General features: G+C 36.5%; 1 long non-coding RNA gene across 2 annotated transcripts in view; it reads right to left on the bottom strand.

Annotated features, from left to right (window-relative positions):
- Positions 1-18,966, bottom strand: part of LOC110350838 (uncharacterized) — a 312,348-nt gene that overhangs the window by 97,411 nt on the left and 195,971 nt on the right. For both annotated transcript variants that reach the window (XR_015444477.1, XR_002397740.2), the window contains one exon: positions 8,903-8,936. This is a non-coding gene — a long non-coding RNA (uncharacterized LOC110350838). The remainder of the gene's footprint in view (positions 1-8,902; positions 8,937-18,966) is intronic.

Genomic DNA, 18,966 nt, shown 5'->3' on the forward strand with positions numbered 1-18,966 from the left:
CTAGGCACTGAAAGACAAATATCACATGTTCTCATAAGTGGAAGCTAAAAACAATCTACCTGAAAATAGAATAGTGATTCCTAGGCATTGGAAAGTGTTCAGGAGGCTTGGGAAGGGAGTGGAAAAAGGTGGTTTGGATTTATCTGTGCACCCTGTATGCATATACGGAAATATCCTACAGATCACCATTAATATTTATAATGCATTTAATAAAAATGTAAAATATGGCATAAATATGAATGTGTAAAGTGGAGGAATCTTTGAATCATGAGAACTTGTATTTTATCCAGTTCCTGGGACCCTGAGCATTTCCCTCAACTCTTGGGACCTGATTCTTCATTGTGAAATGGAGAGATCGTCTGAGTCTGCAGGACTTGCCCAAACCTTTTGACATGTCTGGGAAGTAACATGTGAAAACACCTTGAGACATACGCAATGGTGTCTGGAATCCTTGATATAAAATGACTCAGCTGCCTCCTTGTTTTGCTCAAAGCTTTGAGTTTCTTACTTCTGGGTAACAAATCCTGGAGAGCATCAGTAGCTCCACTCAGATGGTTTGTAAAGGAAATCTGGTTTTCATATTATGCTGTGGTGAGCCTGTTGTTCATGAGTTGAACAAAGTGTGCTATCGGGGGTCCCCAGGGTACTGTTAGTGTCCTTTGGCTCATTGAGTCCTGCAACAGTGCCACTCACCATGAGCTGGGCTCGCATGCAGGCCTGAGGAGATGCGTGGCACTGTTGGCCCAGGAAGGTCAGATGGCACCAGTGCTTATGTCGGCCATCTGCCTGCATTGTCCAGGGGCTCTCACTGCGGTCCAGCCTGGCTGACCTACGAAAAAGAAGATAGCTTGTCCTGTCTGCCTGCTAATTTTTCAGCTGGTTATAAATCACTAATGCACTTTGAAAAAAAAATAAGGGAGAGAAAGGAAAGAGGGGAAAAATAAGCTTTTAAAATTTAGCTCTGCTTGTGCCATTTTCCTTACTAATCTTTATGTTTGAGAGGTGCATAGAATTTTAGTGGGGTAAGGAACAGACAGATGGGTTGTCAGGCCCGGTACATACAATGCTATACCAAAACCTGACTGGTAATATCTTTTAGCTTAAGCCATGTTCTTGAGTAAGTTATTTAGAATTTATACAAGAAAGATCTCAGTGAGATCAATTTTCCTTCTGTGTCCTGACAGCACCTAGATGAACATTTTGTTTTTCTAACAAGCCAACATTTTACACCTAATAAATGAGTAGATCTCCGCAGTCTTTAACCTTCTCTAAAGTCTTCTCAGTAAAAGATAATAATGAGACTTCTTTGTAAGAGAGATGATACTTGTGAAAGTCATTGGAAAAATATTTAGAATTTCTTGGTGGTTATTTATGTTGTAATTATAATATATTCTGTATGTCAGTCTCCATATCTGTATCAAATTCAATACTTGATATAACACTTCTTATATGAAGAATATATGACTCATAGTACAACAGTAAAAAGCATTTTTAGCTGTGGAGACAGGATGATTTGCTTCTACATTTTGTTCTTTTCCATAAAGCATTCCAAATATGAACTTTCTTGGATTTAGGGTAATCATGAATTCAGAATTCCTTTAAAAATAGAACAAAGACTGTAAGTTTAACATTCTCTAAGAGAATATGCAGTACATGTTAGATTTATATTGTGTTTCAATTAATGGTTTTTGACTGAACTAAACATAAAAGGAACATACCTTTCAAAAGTTGGTTTCTAAGGTTTTTAGTATTTACATTGATTTTATTACTATTTTTTTCTGTTATAAAATCGTGTTCATGTTAAAGTCAGTTTTTAAAGAAAAAACATTTCACAATTTCACTCACTTAACTATTAAAAAGTATTTTTTGGTCTGATTTGGGAATGTACTTACGTGGTTCTAAGTTTGTGCTCTTCATTCAGATCTCTGTATTAAGTACTTTTTAATGATTCCACACTTATTGCCAGGAATTTACTGAACATTCCCCATCACCCTATTACTCATATTTTTAAAACTATTTTTGATAATACTGTAATGACTATCTTTGCCTGCATGGCTGTTCTCTGCTGAATTACTTATGAATATTTTATGACTTTCAAAAATTATTAGTTTGCAGAAGGGAACAGCCAGAGATACACTGTATCATTTCACAATTGTACATAAATAGATTAGTTTCATCACATCAAAACTGTCAATGCTGTTTTAGTAGATATAAAATTGTATATTAATGATGCTTCAATTTAAATTTCTTTGGTTATTTAAAACTAAGACTGAATTTAAAAAATTTTTATAATTATTTGTTTTTCTTCTACTGTGAATTGTTTCTGGGTTCTTGGGTGTTTATGGGACATTTACATCAGCTCTTTATTTTGCTGAGATTTTGTTTATTTTCCTCCACTGGCATTTTCCCTGGCTAGTTTCCTTTGGTATTTATCCTTTTCTTAAACTGAATGAATGTGTTGGTAGTCTCCTATGCCAATGTTTCTTTTGTGATTTTGTGGTTGAAAAAGAAATTTTCATCCTAGACATGAAGTCTGTAGTTGACCCCAGAGCAGGGTGTTATTGATGTAAAACAAATTTCAAATCCTTGTTTATGCAACCAGAATCATAATTGTTTATTAAGATGGCTTTCATAGGTCAAGTAGCAATTTTGAAAATAGAATAAAATACTATGCCATGGCTGATGAAGGTTGAAATTTCCTTTGTGTGGGCATCTGGAAGCGAAGGATGATAAATGAGACCCAAGAACTCTGGGGGCCTGAGCAGTCGCACCACTGCTGAGACCCCCAGGCCCAGAGTTTGGGCCACCGCAACCATCTGGATACAGATGCTTGGACTTTTTGGTGAACACCAGGTCCTGACTACACAACATGAACACTGAAAAATGTAGCTCAGAGTGTCCGTAGGCAGGGAGCTTTGGATGTCAGCTGCACGGGCTGTGTTTACCAAAGCCCTCTTGCAGATAGCTTGTCTTCATGTCCTAGTTCACTGCTCATGCAGGAATAACCAGGTTCTCATCAACTGAAACACACTAACAGAACTCCAAGAAAACTATAGAGTTTCTCTCATTCTTAGTTTTTTTTTTAAAAAAAAAACAAGATATAAATAGCTTAAAAATGTGGACTAGTCATCTAATCTAAATCTTCTGTTTTATATCCACCTATGGCTCCAATTGGACCGGTGAAGTTAGTATCAGAGGAAGTGGAGAACAATTACATTAAGAAGTTTTATTTATTTTTTTCTGTTTTTATAGCATTTACAAGATTTATTGTTTTCTGCTTTTGGTGTATTTCCATTGAGAGCTAATCTCGGTTACTATTAGTTTCCATTGCTCATATAACAAATTACTGTAAACTTATGGGCTTAACACAACAAAAATTTCTCATTTAATTATTCTGGATGTCAGAAATCAGGATAGGCTTCTTTAAATTACAATTGAGGTTTCAGCAGCTCTGGTTCCTTCTGCTAGCTCTAAGGAGAAAGCCCTTTCCTAAAATTTGGAGGCTGCCTACACTCCTTGGGTCATAATCTCTTCGCATTTTCAAAGCCAGCAATGGTCCAGGCTCTCACCCTGCATCACTGACACTGACCCATCTCTGTCCCTCTTCCCCATTTAAGTCCTCATGATTATAGGATGGCCACCCTAATAATCCAGGCTAACCTTTTTATTTTAAGGCCAGATACTTAATTCCATCTGTTGCCTTAATTCCCCCATGTAAGTACCAGAGATTAGGACATGGGTGTCTTTGGGGTGTCCGTATTCTAGGAACCACAGTTATTCACTCACAGGGCTCCCCTCTTTGGTGCCATTTGAGTTGACCTGTGTGAGGGCTAGTCTTTTTGGAAGTTTCATTTACGGTCCCACTGGTATTCACTCATGACAATTATGCACTTATACTAAAAGTTTTCCTTCTTTGAACTTTATTACCGAAGATTGCTATCACCTAAGATTTATCACCTAATTTGCTATCTAATCATTAAATATTTGGAATCTTTGAACTCTATTTAGTTGACTCAGAATTTGTGTGATTCTCCAACTGCTAGGCATCTACATTCTCAAAATCTTAATTTCAAGTTAGGCCTCAAAACTATTAGGAAAATAGATATACAATTATTATTATTATAATTGTTTGAATTAGACACATGTCTGGTGGTTAATGCTTGTGACAAGACAGCAGGGAGCTCAGCTAAGGCTGCTGACCAGAATACTTTTATGTAGCTGTTCCATGTGGCCTGGACTTCCTTATAACATGGAGACTGAGCTCCAAGAGTAAAGTACACAGAGAGAGACAGATCTAGATAGACGATTATCACCCTTTAAGACCTAGTCTTGGAAATCACATAGAGTCATTTCCAAGGTACCCTATTGGTTGAGGCAAACACAATGAAATATTCAGCTTTGAGGGAAGACAAAGACTCCCCCTATTTGTGAAGGAGTAACAAGAGCATGTGGAGATACTGTTTCAAGTCATCTTTGAAAAATACCAGGCTTATCCCTATTATTGTACCTGGTATACTTGTGACTATCTGTGCTATATGCTGAAGAAGGGTTTTATAGCGATTCATAGGGTAGTCAAATGTTAGAATAATAGAAATGAAGAGGAAATACTAAAAAGCAATTTAGAAATACATGGGTAATAAAAGAAACAGGAAATTTGCACCTAAGAAATAGTTTGCTGGAAAAATGAGCAAAACTTAATTACTGCTGGATATGAAGCACAAATTATAAAATGTAGAATGACTCTAAAACAGTCCTGGGATTGTGGAAAAAACAGTTGTGTCAATAACAAGTGGGTACATTGAAAAAGACATGTCTGACTTCATTGGATGCATAGAGGGATTAATTTTAAACACATGAAATTTGACACATGTTTTTTTGAGTATAGATGCCTGGTATTTCACTGAAATACAGGACTAGACCTTGAGTGAGAGGATGGAAATATGTATTTTGAGATGTTTAAAGAGACATCAACCCATAAAATCAAATACTTTATCTGTGGGAACAATATGGAAAGAGATGAGCATCTGCACTAAAGATCCTGGGTTTTCTATGGTTGCTTGTGTAGAAAATAAAATTTGTGTTTCATTGGAAAACTGAATTATCTGAGCATCTCCTTCCTGGTGATTTAATTCTAGACCTTTTCATTGTCTCTGAGCTATTCTTGCAACTGTAAGTTGTAAGTAATTTATAGACATGTAAATGCTGCCTTATGAATTTAACGATTCTCTTTTGTAAGGAAAGACTAGTTTTGGCTCTATTTGCAATTCATCTCCAAATTTCTTTGTATAAACTTGTGGTAGCCATTTTAATTTCCCTTTCATCAGCCTCATGCCCTCATGTCATCTGCATAAAAGACACATTCATACTTACATCTGTGTGTTGTCTGGTACTTGTTAAAATGGTAAGGAAGAACTTTGGGACTCTGAAGAGGAGTAGCAAGGCTCTCACAACAGAAAGGAGCTCATACTCTATTCTTGAATTCAACATGGAAAAGAGGATTTATAGTCAAATAGGAAGTTTGTGGAATGAGGGCACAGGGCTTGGTGGATGTAAAATTATTGAGGTGATATCAAGATTAAGGAGAATTCTTGCAAAATTGGTTTAATAAGTTTCTTGCTGAAGTTAGACCAGAGTGATCTGATATCACCTGGGGAATGATGGAGAGATGAGACCTGGATTAGATATTGCATGATATCAAGGATGGGAAGATACTCTCTAAACTGCTTAGCATGATTTCTACTACACTGAGCAAAGAGGACAAAGCCCAAGAACAGGACCTGGCCAAGAAGAGCACTTGGGGTGGGGGCTGACTGAAGTTTGATCAGAAAGTCTTTATCAATATGAATTATGATTTTACCTTTTTCCTAAAATTATTTTAGTAGATGGTAGAAGAGTAATCTGAGTGGCAGGAGAAGAACATACAATTGTGCTGTAATGGTTAGCACATTTGGACTACAGTAAAATAAAGACAAAAATGACAAAACAATCCAAGTGTGTTCTACCTCCTGATAACTTACGATAATTATCTGAGCTTCTGTTTCTCATTAGCAGAGTTGGAAGGTAACCAGGTTAAGCATCCTCAAATTGAAAATATAAACTACAAAATACTTTAAAATCCAAAACATTTTGGGGGTTGACATGACAATCAAAAATTTCAGATAACAGAACGTTTCAGAGTTTGGATATTCAGATTAGGGATGTACAATGAGTGACATCTATATTCCAACCCCCCCCAAAATCTTCAAAATCTGAAACATTTTAAATGAGGGATATTCAGCCTCTCCCTTCCATGGTCATATGCAGCTAAATGTGCTTGTATGGGAGGCTTATTTCCCAAACCAGTGTGTGCGACATTCACATGATGCCATGACTACGGCATGACAAACCCATGTCTATGGACATACACCTCTGAAATACAGCACCTTGGCATTTGAGAAAACAGAAGCAGCAGAATGGTTGGTTAGACCTTCTTTCTTCTCTTCTCCCTGAAGTGAGCCATAAGGCCTAGCTGACTTGATCTAGGTGACTTGAACTAGATCATGAGACCCTCAGACCAGAGGGGTCCTGCCCATACCGGGAGGAGAGGAATGTTCTCATCTCTAAACACCAGGATGCCAGGAAGAGTCTGAACAAATGCCTTGCAAACCACGCCAGCTTATTACCACTTGATCACACCCTTTTGTCCACTCCTCTAGTCTATTTATTAAAATACTGTTTTCCTTCTTTCTTTGGGCCTTCATTTCTGAAGGGATTCATGGCATGTAAAATAGTTATTAAATGTATTTATCAAATATCAGTAAGCAACCTGTTGTGGTTACAAATTGCCAACAGGTATATTAAAAATGCTCAATACCACTAATCAGGAGAATTTAAATCAAAACCACAATGAGATGACATCTCATCCCAGTTAGAGTAACTATAATTGATAAGACAAAAGATGATAAATACTGGTGAGGATGTAGAGAAAGGGGAACTGTTGGTAGGAATGCCATTAGTATAACCACAACAGAGAATAGTATGGATGTTCTTAAAGAAATTTGAAAAAAAGAACCTCCTTCTGATCCACCTGCACTACTTCTGGGTAGAGAGCCAAAGTAAATGAAATCAACATTGTTATGGCTTGGGTCTAGATGTCCCCCCAAATCCTCATGCACTCATAGGTGGGACTTTTTCAGAGGTGGCTGGATCTAGAGTGTGTGATACTGGGGTTGATTCATGGTGCAGTGCTAGGCTCAAGGGCACTAGGATTAAGGGTGTGAGTGCTGCCAGCCCTAAGTAGTCTGGAGAAGATATAGGGAACACAGAGAGTTGCAATTGTTCCATGTTGCTTTGTGAACTTCTGCCCACCACAATATGTTTCTCCTTAGTGAGGCCTGTCTGCCAAGGCACCCTGAGTGGGAGTCAGCTGATTGTGGACTGAAACTTCTACAAACTCTGAGCTAAATAAACCTTTTCCCCTTTAATTTTGGGCGTCTGGTATTTTGTCTTCGCAATGAGAGCGAAGTAACTAAAATAAACGTAACAAAGAGATACTTGCACTCTCATATTTGTTGTAGCACCATTCAAAGTAGCTAAGATATGGAATCCACCAAAGCGTCTATTGATGAATACATGAATAAATTGTGGAATATATCCACAATGGAATACTATTTTGCTATAAAAAGGATGAAGTCCTGCCATTTGTGGCAATATGGATAGACCTAAATATTACAGTCTTAAGCAAAACAATCCAGGCATGGAAAGACAAATACCACATCATTTCAGTCATACTTATAAATTTAAAAATCTGAGTTTATAGAGAAGTAGAGATTAGAACAGTGATTAACACAGGTTGGTAAGGGGTAGGGAGAGGGAAATGGGCAGAATTTGATTAGTGGTTACCAAGTCACATACAGATAAGAAGAGTAAACTCTGGTGTTCTATTATACAGAAGGGTGATTCTCATTCACGATATTATACAATTTAAAATAATGTATTATATAATTTAAAATAGCAAAATGAGAGACTTTTGAGTATTCTTACCATAAGAAATATTTGAGATGATGGGAAATATCTTGAGTTGATCAATACACGATGTATAAATATACCAAAATATGACACTATACCCATAAAGATGTAAAGTTATTATTTCTTGACAATGGAAAAATGACTATGCAATGGCAAAAGACAAAAAAGAATAGTAAATTTTTATCTTTGAGTCACAATTTACTCTGAAATCTTGAACTTTGCTCTAAAATCTTTAGATTTTAAGACAGCATGGTAAAACTGTACAAAATTGATTTTCAACTTTGTTAGAACATATTTCATTAAAAAACCTTGAACTTCTTTTTTACTTAGCTCCAGTACATCAGAGGAAGTACGGGTAATCAAAATATTTAGTCAAATGTCCATTTGGGGCCTGGGATTATCCACAGAGTTTCATCAAGTCAGATAATTATACTGTAATGAACGCAGTCTTATTAGGGATATATTTTAAAACCTTAATGAAGCAAGCCTTGGGCATTTCTAATAGATAACCTCTTCCCCCCAACTTTTGAGAAATGAAATCCAATATGTGATTATATCAAAATCCTCCGGGTCATTTTATTCCCTTTGTGATGGTTGAGACCATTTTAATGACTCTTTTTATCCTTATTGAAGCAAAAATGACCCTTTCAAGGTGGTCCCATTTTATAAATCTGTGTAGGATTTATTATTATTTCTTTCTAAAGCTTTATCCTCATTATTTTTGTTGTTTTTTGGGTATTCAACTTAAATAGCTATCATCTCAGACTCCATGTCAAGGTTAATATAAAAATGCACTAGAAGAATAGTTTATTTCATTTATGTTCTAATTAATATAAGTATGATTATCTTGTTTCACCAACACTTATATTTAATATATCCATTCATTTAAACTTACCTTAAGGGCATATATTTCTTCCTAGTCTCTCTTCCTGAAATGGAATAGAAGTGTCTGAGTCAGAAGTTAGCTCTGAAAATGCTTCTGAAATTTTATTTTTAACACCCATTAGTGTGTAAACTCATTTAAACTGGGGAAAGACATTAAAGAAATATAGACTCATTTGTAATTATTCCCTTGCTTTAGGAAATAATTAACTTTAGAAGCTATACTATTATAATGTATGACTTAATTTTTCCCTAAAATAGCCAATGTTTAGGAAGAATTATGGGCTGAATAAAATGCACTATTCGTAAGTGCAGAGGGCACAATTGGTGGTCTAATGTATTCATAACTAGATCACAGGACCAGAAAAGGGGCTAAAATATAATTCATTTGAAGCTTTTCTGATGCATTGCAAAATATTTCATTTGCACCAACAAACCTAAAATTAAATATCAGAGTTCAGTATTTTTTCTGACTGGCTGTCTTGATTACACCATATTTTGCAGTATTCCTCGTCTTCTGCCACACCTTGGCTACAGTGTCACTTTCATGAAGGACACTATTTATTGGCTGCCCTGGCCACACGCTGAGTAGATAAACAGGATTCACTTTCTGAGCTCTAGTTGTTTTCTTGGTCTGGGAGCTGGATTGGTCAAATACTTAATGAACTCTGGGATTGGCACCTCCACTGAGCTCTCTTGAAGTGAGAAAGACCTAAGCAAATGGATAGCACCAGAAAAAGCCACCCTAAAATAGGCCACTTTGGCATAAGGATTGTTTTGATTGCAAAGCAATTAGCTCTCTGCCCTCCTCTTTTTCTAAAAATGGGACATATGAGATTATGTAATCTTTGTAGTCCTAGTAAAACAGATGATTTAAGATACATGAGTGACACAGGTGAGACCTGCAGGAAAACTGTCTAGCTGACCCCATTCAGCCCGTAGAATTATGAGATATAATACATTGCTTTAAGCCTGTATATTACTGGTGTACCAGATCAGATATGTCTGTTCTTAACAGACTCAAAAGAGAAAAACCAGACAACTGGGAAGAATATAGCTAGTCACACAGTATCGTAAGTCATAAGTCTTGGATATATTTAGCAAGGACACCATTTATACAGGAGGATTTTAACAATTTATTCCTAAGAATTCATTTGGCTTAGCAGGACAGATACACATGTAGAAGAGAGACCAGTACAGTACAGGTAGTCAGGATTCATTTATAGATGGGTATAGAGATGGGTATATTATTGATAATGTGTCTTATTGATTCACAGACATGTTGCTTACTAGACAAGGTTCTTAATTCTCCCAGGTCATGACTAGAATCGATTCTAGACTCATTTTAGGTAAGGTAGAATTACATAATTTTGCTAAGAAAATAATGGAGGTAGTCAGTTCCCTGGCATCTTATATTCACGTAGTAATTCATCGAATGCTCCCGGGGAAAGGACCCAAGATGAGCCCCTGCTCTCTAGTAACTTGCAGTTGGGGTACAGGGGCCAGAGACAGGACAGGAAAGTCAGGGTGCATTTCAGAGATAAATAAGTGACAGAGATAGCTTGGGACAAGAGGACTTGTGCATCTAGGACTCTGTGAGGGAGACTGAGGAGGAGAGAAGCAGTAATGTGGGAGGACTGCAGCATAAGGAAGTCTCAGGTTAGGGAGAAGACTTGACCACTGCAGAGCAAGAAGAGAGAAGCTCCTAGCTGGATGCAGAAGGCTACGTTGGAAAAGAGGAAGTGATTAGATCAGAGAGGAATGGATTCTGGTTATATAAGTCTGATATACCAATTTGCCTGTTCTCCCTGAAAACCAACCCAAAGCTACTTTCTCAAGGTGAAAATGCTAACCTACCTAAAATAGAATTAGTCATAAGCCACAGGGCCTAACTGGGTGTTGGCTATCATAGTTTGGATCTCAAATATGTTAAAGGCTTGGTCCCCAACCTGGGGGTGGGGGTGCTAGAATCTTTAATGGGATCTAGCAAGAGGTCATTGAGGGCAAGTTCTTGAAGGGGATATGAGGACTCTGACCTCTCCTCTTTCTGTTTCCTTAATGCCATGAGGTGAGCACCTTCCTCTGCTGTGTGCTCCCACCATGATGTTCTGTCTCACAAAAGGACCAAAAGCAACAGAGCCAACTAACCATGGACTGAAACCTCTGAAAACATGAGCCAAAATAAACCTTTTTTCCTGATAAGTCATTTATCTCAGCGATTCTGTCACAGTGACAGCAGCTAACTTACTACACCTCAGGGAGGAGATGCTTCAGTCTGTGGTGCCTCACCATGTCCCTCCTACAGCTAGTGAAGAAGCCCTGAGGTCCAGCCACTCATCACTTTCAAGGCCTTTGGGTTTTCTCTGCTGCTCTCTCACGCTGGCCTCTGACATAGGAGAAGATGGGTGCCATTATGGTTCCACAAAGATTCAGTTATTGTGGTGGGTTTTAGGCTGGGCCATGACAAATCTCCCTGTTGTATATCTTAGCAACATGCCTTGTGTGGGTGAGTTGGTCCAGTGCTTAAGGTCACATTTCACAGACTCAAGTATAGTTACGAAGACAGCGCTTATGATCTGACTAATGGGCAGGCTGCCATTTTCCCTGGTCACTTTATGCAGGGACTTTTTCTAAGTTTAGCTTTAAGAAACCTTTTCTTTTATCACAACACATTCAGAGAATGTGTGTGCCTTTGGTGCAAATAATTTTATTTTGCTTCCTGTCAATGATAATGTGTTCACTGATGTTCCTGTAGCTCCTAAGGGAGCTGCCAGAGTGGAATTTTAAAGAGGCAGAGCATGCTAATATTCTGAGGAATGCTGCTAAAAGTTTAAAGAAGGGGTGAGAGCCAGCCCCTCATGAGCAAGACAGATAACATACACCACGATAGCATCTATTTATTGCTTTGGAGGTACTGTTCAAGTATTGAACAAATTTGTGGTTTTTGAGCCCAGAAAAAAAAATCCAAAGATAGAACAGATGGGTGTAGAATTTGAAGCAGATTACTTGGGGGAAGGGCGCTATTCTAGCTCATCCCGTGGGTCCAGTAGCATCTGTGGTGAAAAAAGTCAGCACCTCCAGAGGCCTCCATGTAAAGGTGTGGGTGGAGAGGCTCAGAGGTAGGGGTACAAGTACACAGGTTTAGATGTAAAAGTGTAAGTGCAGAGGCTTGCAAATAAAGAGTGGGGTGCACAGGTGTTTGGCTGTCACTATAACTGAGACTCTGTTAGAGCTAACAGTGGTCTATCTAGAAGTCCCAAAAATCTACCTCAGCTTGCTTGTCTTTTGCTGAGTTTGGAGTCTGGAAAAGTAGCATGCTTTCTCTGGGGAAATAAATCAAGGCAAAATGGATTGAATTGTTTGCCAGACAGTGTTGATAAAAGTCCAAAAGCATCATTTATAAATTGACAACATTAGAAATTTCCTATTCTGATATAATTTATATTCTGCTGAAATAAAGCAGCTCTCCATGGTTTATCCATGATTTGGTAATGATTTGAAGCTAGTGTACTACTGTGACATAATGAAGTATATATTTGGGCATGTCCCTGGTTATTGGCCAGGTCCCCTATAACTCTTGTAATTTCCTAATAAGTGCCATAATGGTGAAAGGAAATTTTATTATTCATAGCAAGTCCCTTTCAATCACTCCAGAGTTTATGTTAATGAGTTAACTTTGGGAAAGCCCTTAAGGATGGGGTACTGGTTGCCAGGATAAATGACTGTGATTAGAATTTTTAGCTATAACCTTCAACCCTCTGGCAAGCAGATGAGTTAGAGATTGACTTAAATCACTAGTGGCCAACAATTTCATTAATCATGTTCACATAATGAAGTTTCCCCCCAAACCCAAAAGGAAACTTAAAATTCTAGTCTTAGAATTTTTTCAATATAGCTTATTATTGTCTCCATGTATTTCTTGAATTTATTTTCCTCTGTAACCAAACTTAAGTTTTGACCAACATCTTCCCTAATTGATATAGCCATGCATTCTACAATGTAAATACCTTTCAAAACATCATGTATCACGTGGTATATGATAACTATATACAATTTTATCTATCCCCCCAAAAGGATAGAGTTCAGTGAGCTTGTGGATTGGTAAACAGCAATCCACAGACCCCCCCCCCCCCCAAGAGGAAAGCGAGACCCCCCCAGAAAGGACACAAAAGCTCCCTGCACCTCCATTGAGCCCCATGCACATTCTTCTGGTGCTGGGGGACTATGTTTTAAAAGTTTTGAGGAATGTATTGAAGTCTACACAAGTTTCTGCTAAAACATTTTTCACTGTAAGTTGTCTTGGGGTTCCTTTTTATTTCATTCTGCCACTTCCCTAGTTCTGTGTTTCTGCTCTAGCCCCACTACAGTCTTATGAGATTGCTGTTGTAGATGCAGTCTGCTGTTGACTAAAATGTTCCTTGAAAGATGCTAAAACTTACTGTACATTTTTATAGAATTAGTATAATTTTTTTCAAGAAGAGTATACTATAAATTAACATGGCCCTTACTAAAACAAAACAAAACAAAGGTTAATAAAGTAGGGATTTTTGAGTGCTTTAAGAAGTTAGGAGCTATCAGCAGGTATCCATCAGTAAGTAGAATGGTTGAAAAGTTACGAGTGTGTTATTAGGAAGAATAAACATAAAATGCAGTGGGAGCCATGTGCAAAGCTGATGACAGAATCTGCTGCTAATCAATTAATCTTCCCTTTGTGGAAGGACAGTCTTAATATTATGAGCACAAATCATAGAAGAGTTAGTTGCTGAGGGACTAGAAGAAAATTTAGAATGTTCTTGGAAAGATTTAGCAAAGAGGATCAAATATTTTTGAAGAACATAGGTAATTAAGGTCACAAAATCAAAAGGCATTTTATTACCAGTTAATGGAAAAGTAACAAACATATTGTTACCTTATTAGTTAAAAATATTTAGAAGAGACAGTAATTAGGACAAAATACAGAGGTAATAAAGTCAAACCAAAGGTAATTGCACTAATTTCTTCTGCTTCAAACGAAGTCATAGGTGGGAGCTTTTAGATCAACACTAAAATAAAATAGGATAGAGTAATTAAGACAGCAACCAGGGCTATCTTGTGCTTCCTGGCTAAAAGGAGGCCTAAGGGATTATAGAGAGAGACCATACAAAGATGGCTATGCAAGAAGCAAATTTAATTATGGGGCAGTCACTTGCTGGCTATGTCATTCAAGGCTAATATTATTTAATAACTTTGATAGTATATTACTTATATTACTATTTTCTAATAAGTAATATGCTATAATGATATATGTAATATACACATGACATATAACACATTATAACAAAATAATTTATAACATGTAATATCTAACAAAATATATAACATGTAACATACAGTATACATTAGTATAATATGTAACTATAGATCATATTATATAATTATTAGATATAATTACATATACTATATAATACATAATGTAATATTTTTATGTTTATATATTAATATATTTATATATTTTATTTATACATATTTATGTTTATATGTATTTACATATATACTTATATATTATGTATATAATATATAATATACATTATATAACATGTAATATATTACAATAGTAAATATATGTATTTATTATATATTTATATACTTAATATATAATACACAATAATTATATCATGTATTATATTCAACATATATTCTATATATAATGTATTATATGATATATAGAATATATATTAATATGTATTTATATATCAGAATTATATAATACATAATATAAAATATATAATATATAATTGCATAAAATACATGAGATATATATAATTCTATGTGATAATTTAATGTTACATATCATATCTAATATGTAATACACAATATTTACAATAGAATATATATTTAAATTATTGTTATAAAACATTAAGAATATGATATAAAAATATTAAGTAATGTATTAACCTTAGACGACATAGCTAGCAAGTTACTGCACTATAAAAGACTTGCTTTTCTCAACCATCTTTGTAAGTCTCTCATTATAATTGCACATAATGATACACCATAATTATATATAATTATATAATTACTTGATATTATAATATTTTAAAATATTACTTAATATTTGAGCCCCATTTTACCATCATTGCAGAGATAGTAACCCCACTACCTGAGTATGTTTTATGAGAGCTATATGGGACAATATTTAAAATTAGGCACATAACTAATGGCATTAGTAGAGAGTCCACTCTGCTTCTAATCCAACCAGTCCATGCTATGGCCTGTCTTTTTTATTCTAGTTATTCTAGTGGTTGTGAAGCAGCATTATTATGGCTTTATTTTCCTAACCACTGGTGATATTAATTCTTTTACATGCTTATTAGGCATTCACATACTGTCTTTTATGAGGTGTCCATTCAAATATTTTGTGTGAACTTAAAACAATAGAACCTTGGGTCTGTGGCTGGGCTTTACAAAGTTTGGGGCTTAATTTGATTTTTTTTTGGTGAAGTTCTTGAATTCTTTCATGATGTTGAATTTCTAAAAAGAGTGGTATGGAATCAAGATAAATTTAAGTCTGTTGATCAATAGGAGCTTATCAAATTTTAGAGCTCCCAATAATGACATCTAAGTAATTGAAATCATAATGGTACCTGGGAAAGATTAATACCACATTTGACTATCCTAACCAATGCAAAATATACAGTCAGCCATGCGTATCTCTGAACTTTGAATCTACAGATTTAATCAACGATTGATAAAAAACATTCCAAAAGTATCTATATTGAAGATATATGTGAACTTTCTGTTATTCCCTAAACAATACAGTGTAACAACTATTTACACAGCATTTACGTTGTACTAGGCATTACACTTGAGTAACTGAGAGATGATTTAAAGTATAAAAGAGTATATACTTAGGTTACATGCAAATACAATATTTTATATAAAGCATTTGAATGGGTGCAGATTTCAGTGTCTCGGGACTCAGTGGATACTGAACACCACCTGTGGTGATTCCTTCAAGCCATTCTGTTCTAAAATGTTTACATTTCTTACACGAGATCCATATGAAGTCAATGCAATAAAAGTAGCCATAGACAGCATCAAGATAAAATAGAACTAAGGCTGTGAAGAAAAAGGGACTCATTGTTTAAATCCTTTCTCCTTTTTCTTCCTCCTACCTCCCCTGAAAGCTTTCCCTGCTTTTTTCATTTTTCACCATGCTTCTCCAGGTACAGTTGGGTAAAATCTATTGGAGCAATTGTAATTTATTTATAGTCCTTTGCACCTTTTTTTGTTTAATTTTACATCCTCAGAGAATATTTTTCATTAGATAATGCCATTCCCTGTGTCGGATAAAAATGATAAATGACACCTTGTAAAGCACTATATTGGCCAGATTATTGCTGTGGAGGCACTAAGGCATGTTCATGGGTTTTCCTGGGAATGTTAATGTCAGCTCTGAGTGCTTTCTGCACTATTTATGCCTTCTCGGATGTATCTATACCACAAAAAATTGTCAGAAGAGATGCATACATTGTTTTCAGCTTAACTCTTATAACTAGCATTGGGTCTAAAAGAAAGTCTATTCTTAAGGACAAATTATCAGCTACTTCTTACCCAGGCTGTTCTTCAGGTCACGGTGGACTCAGCTGTGATAAAGGGTGAAGTTAGAGCTACTTAGTGGAGAACTATTCTCGTTATGCTACAGCCAGATCAGGCAGTGACTGTGGGATTGCCCTGTACATGAACCTATGTCAGTTCCGTGCTGATGGCTGAGGAGCTGAGAGCTATTGGCATATGTGGAAACTTTAATTACATAGCCATTCACTGGCCTAAAATTACACAGAGTAATTCTAACTTGAGAGATGCATCCTTAACTAAATTCAGCCCTACTTTCTTTTTCTAAAATATTTTAGTGTTTTACTCCTGTATTTGTTTTACTTTATACATAAAAATACTTTCTGGGTTAAATGACAATATATTTAGTCTTTAAGAAATAAAATTTCACTTTAAGACTAGAGCCTTCCTTATTTATACACATTTACATTGAAGGATATGAATAGGATATAATGAAAACACAAACTTCCATTCCATCTTACATTTTCATTTACTTCTTTTCAGAAAATTTGATTCTAGTTTAAATAGTTTTTATAACAAAGGATTTTTCATTGGTGCATGTTTGCAGTACATAATGTTTACATTCCTTGCGTGGAATTGGTACATGCACATAACACATTTTATTTTAATTTCTTTTTTCCTCCTCTTTCCCTCTCCCTCCATCTCTTCATCTCCTTGCCACCTGAGAAAGTGCTGTCTCCATGCTTCCTATTATCGATCTTTTCTTTTGCTCTTTACTTATTCTTTGGGGTTCTCATATAAGAGAAACAATGTGATATATATATTTTTTACCATGTGATATTTAAGCTTGTGTGTCTGATTTATTTCTCTTAACATTTTGGCTTCAAGGTGCACCCATTCTCCTACAGACGATTCAAGTTTCTCTTTCTTTATAGCAGAGAAGTACTCCATTGTGTGTAAATACCACATTTTCTTTATTCAGTCATCTGTTGATAGACAGATAGTAGTGAAACCTTGGAAGCAGTCTATCAATTGTGCCTCTATAAACACAGGTATGCATGTCACTGTGATATTATGTCTTTAAATCTTTTTTAAAAAAATGATCCTGGGTATTGCTTGTTTACAAGTTGCTTGTGTTAGAAAAACACTTTGTGGGAGAGTCCAGAGTGGTGACACAGAGATGGTTGGCATTTTCTACCTCTTCCTCCACAAAGAAGAATCAAAGCAATAGGTGGGGAGCTGTGTTTCCAGGTGAGTGACTGAGGGAGAGCCCTGGAACTCAGTGAGGGAGAGGTAGGAACATGGTACAACATGAGGATCTGGGATGGAAGCATAGCAAGGTCAACAAGGCACCTAGGAACCACGGCCCTGGCTCCCCAGCCAGGGTGCTCCCCACTGCAGAGGAAGGGGTGAAAGGGAGCATTGCAGCGGATCCCATCACCATGGATTTCAGCAATTCTAGCTACACTTAAGTTCCAGAGTCCTCACAAGTTTGGAGTCCAATTTGGGAGCTGCCTAGAATCTGTACAGCAGCTTTGCCTTGGAGAAGAAACCCTCACTTTACCTTTCTTCAACCTCCAGGGCCTGAGGTGCTGTCCCTCACTGACATCTTAAGATTCATGCTGGTCTGGGGGTCATGAGCTTCTTTAATCCCCATCTGGGGCCCCCACAGACATTAGCAAAGGAAGCTATAGTCTTATGATCCCAACAAAACCCAGCACAACTATTGGGAACCCAGCTATCAAAATTGACTAGTGCCTTGAACTATAGGGAACAGGTTGTTCAGCTCACAGAATAGGGGTGTCGTGCCTGCCTGGGTGACTAGCGTGTTCCTCTTCCTGCACAGTCCTCGGAAGTAGATCATTGTGTCCTACTGACCATCATGCCATACTCAAGGCCATCAATTAGAGCTGAAGAAGCTACAGGGGTACAGCAGCATGGCACACAACCGGAACCAAAGCCAATGTAGCCTATAAAACTACTATCCCAAGAAACATCTTCATCGTACTATGAAAGCCCCCTTATAAAATTAGTCAACTGATCCACCAAATGGGCAGATATCAACATAGGAGTGCAAGGAAAGTAACATGGTGCCTTCAAAGAACACAATAACTCTCAAGCAACAAACCTCAAAAAAGAGGCTATTGACCAAATGACTGATGAAAAATGCAAAAGAATGATTGTGACAAAATTCAAGGATTTGGAAGAGAATATAGACAATTTAATAACAAAAGTTCCCAACAAAATATTAGCAAATTGAATCCAATAGTACACTGAAAAGATCATTTGTCCCGATCTTTATCTGAGGGATGCAAAGATGGTTCAACATATGTCAGTAAACATATGAGAGAATGAAGTCTTTGATAAAATTCATCATCCTTTCATAATTATAAACCTTGAAAAAATTATGTTGAATATACCTCAGCCAGTATCATACTGAATGGGGAAAATCTAAAATCAGGAACAAGTCCACTCTTACTACTCTTAATTCAACATAGTATCGGAGGTCTGAATCAGAACGAC

This window comes from Heterocephalus glaber, unplaced genomic scaffold (assembly GCF_053883595.1).
Source record: "Heterocephalus glaber isolate CG9 unplaced genomic scaffold, H.glaber_assembly_v1.0 deba00000331, whole genome shotgun sequence".
NCBI lineage: Eukaryota > Metazoa > Chordata > Mammalia > Rodentia > Bathyergidae > Heterocephalus > Heterocephalus glaber.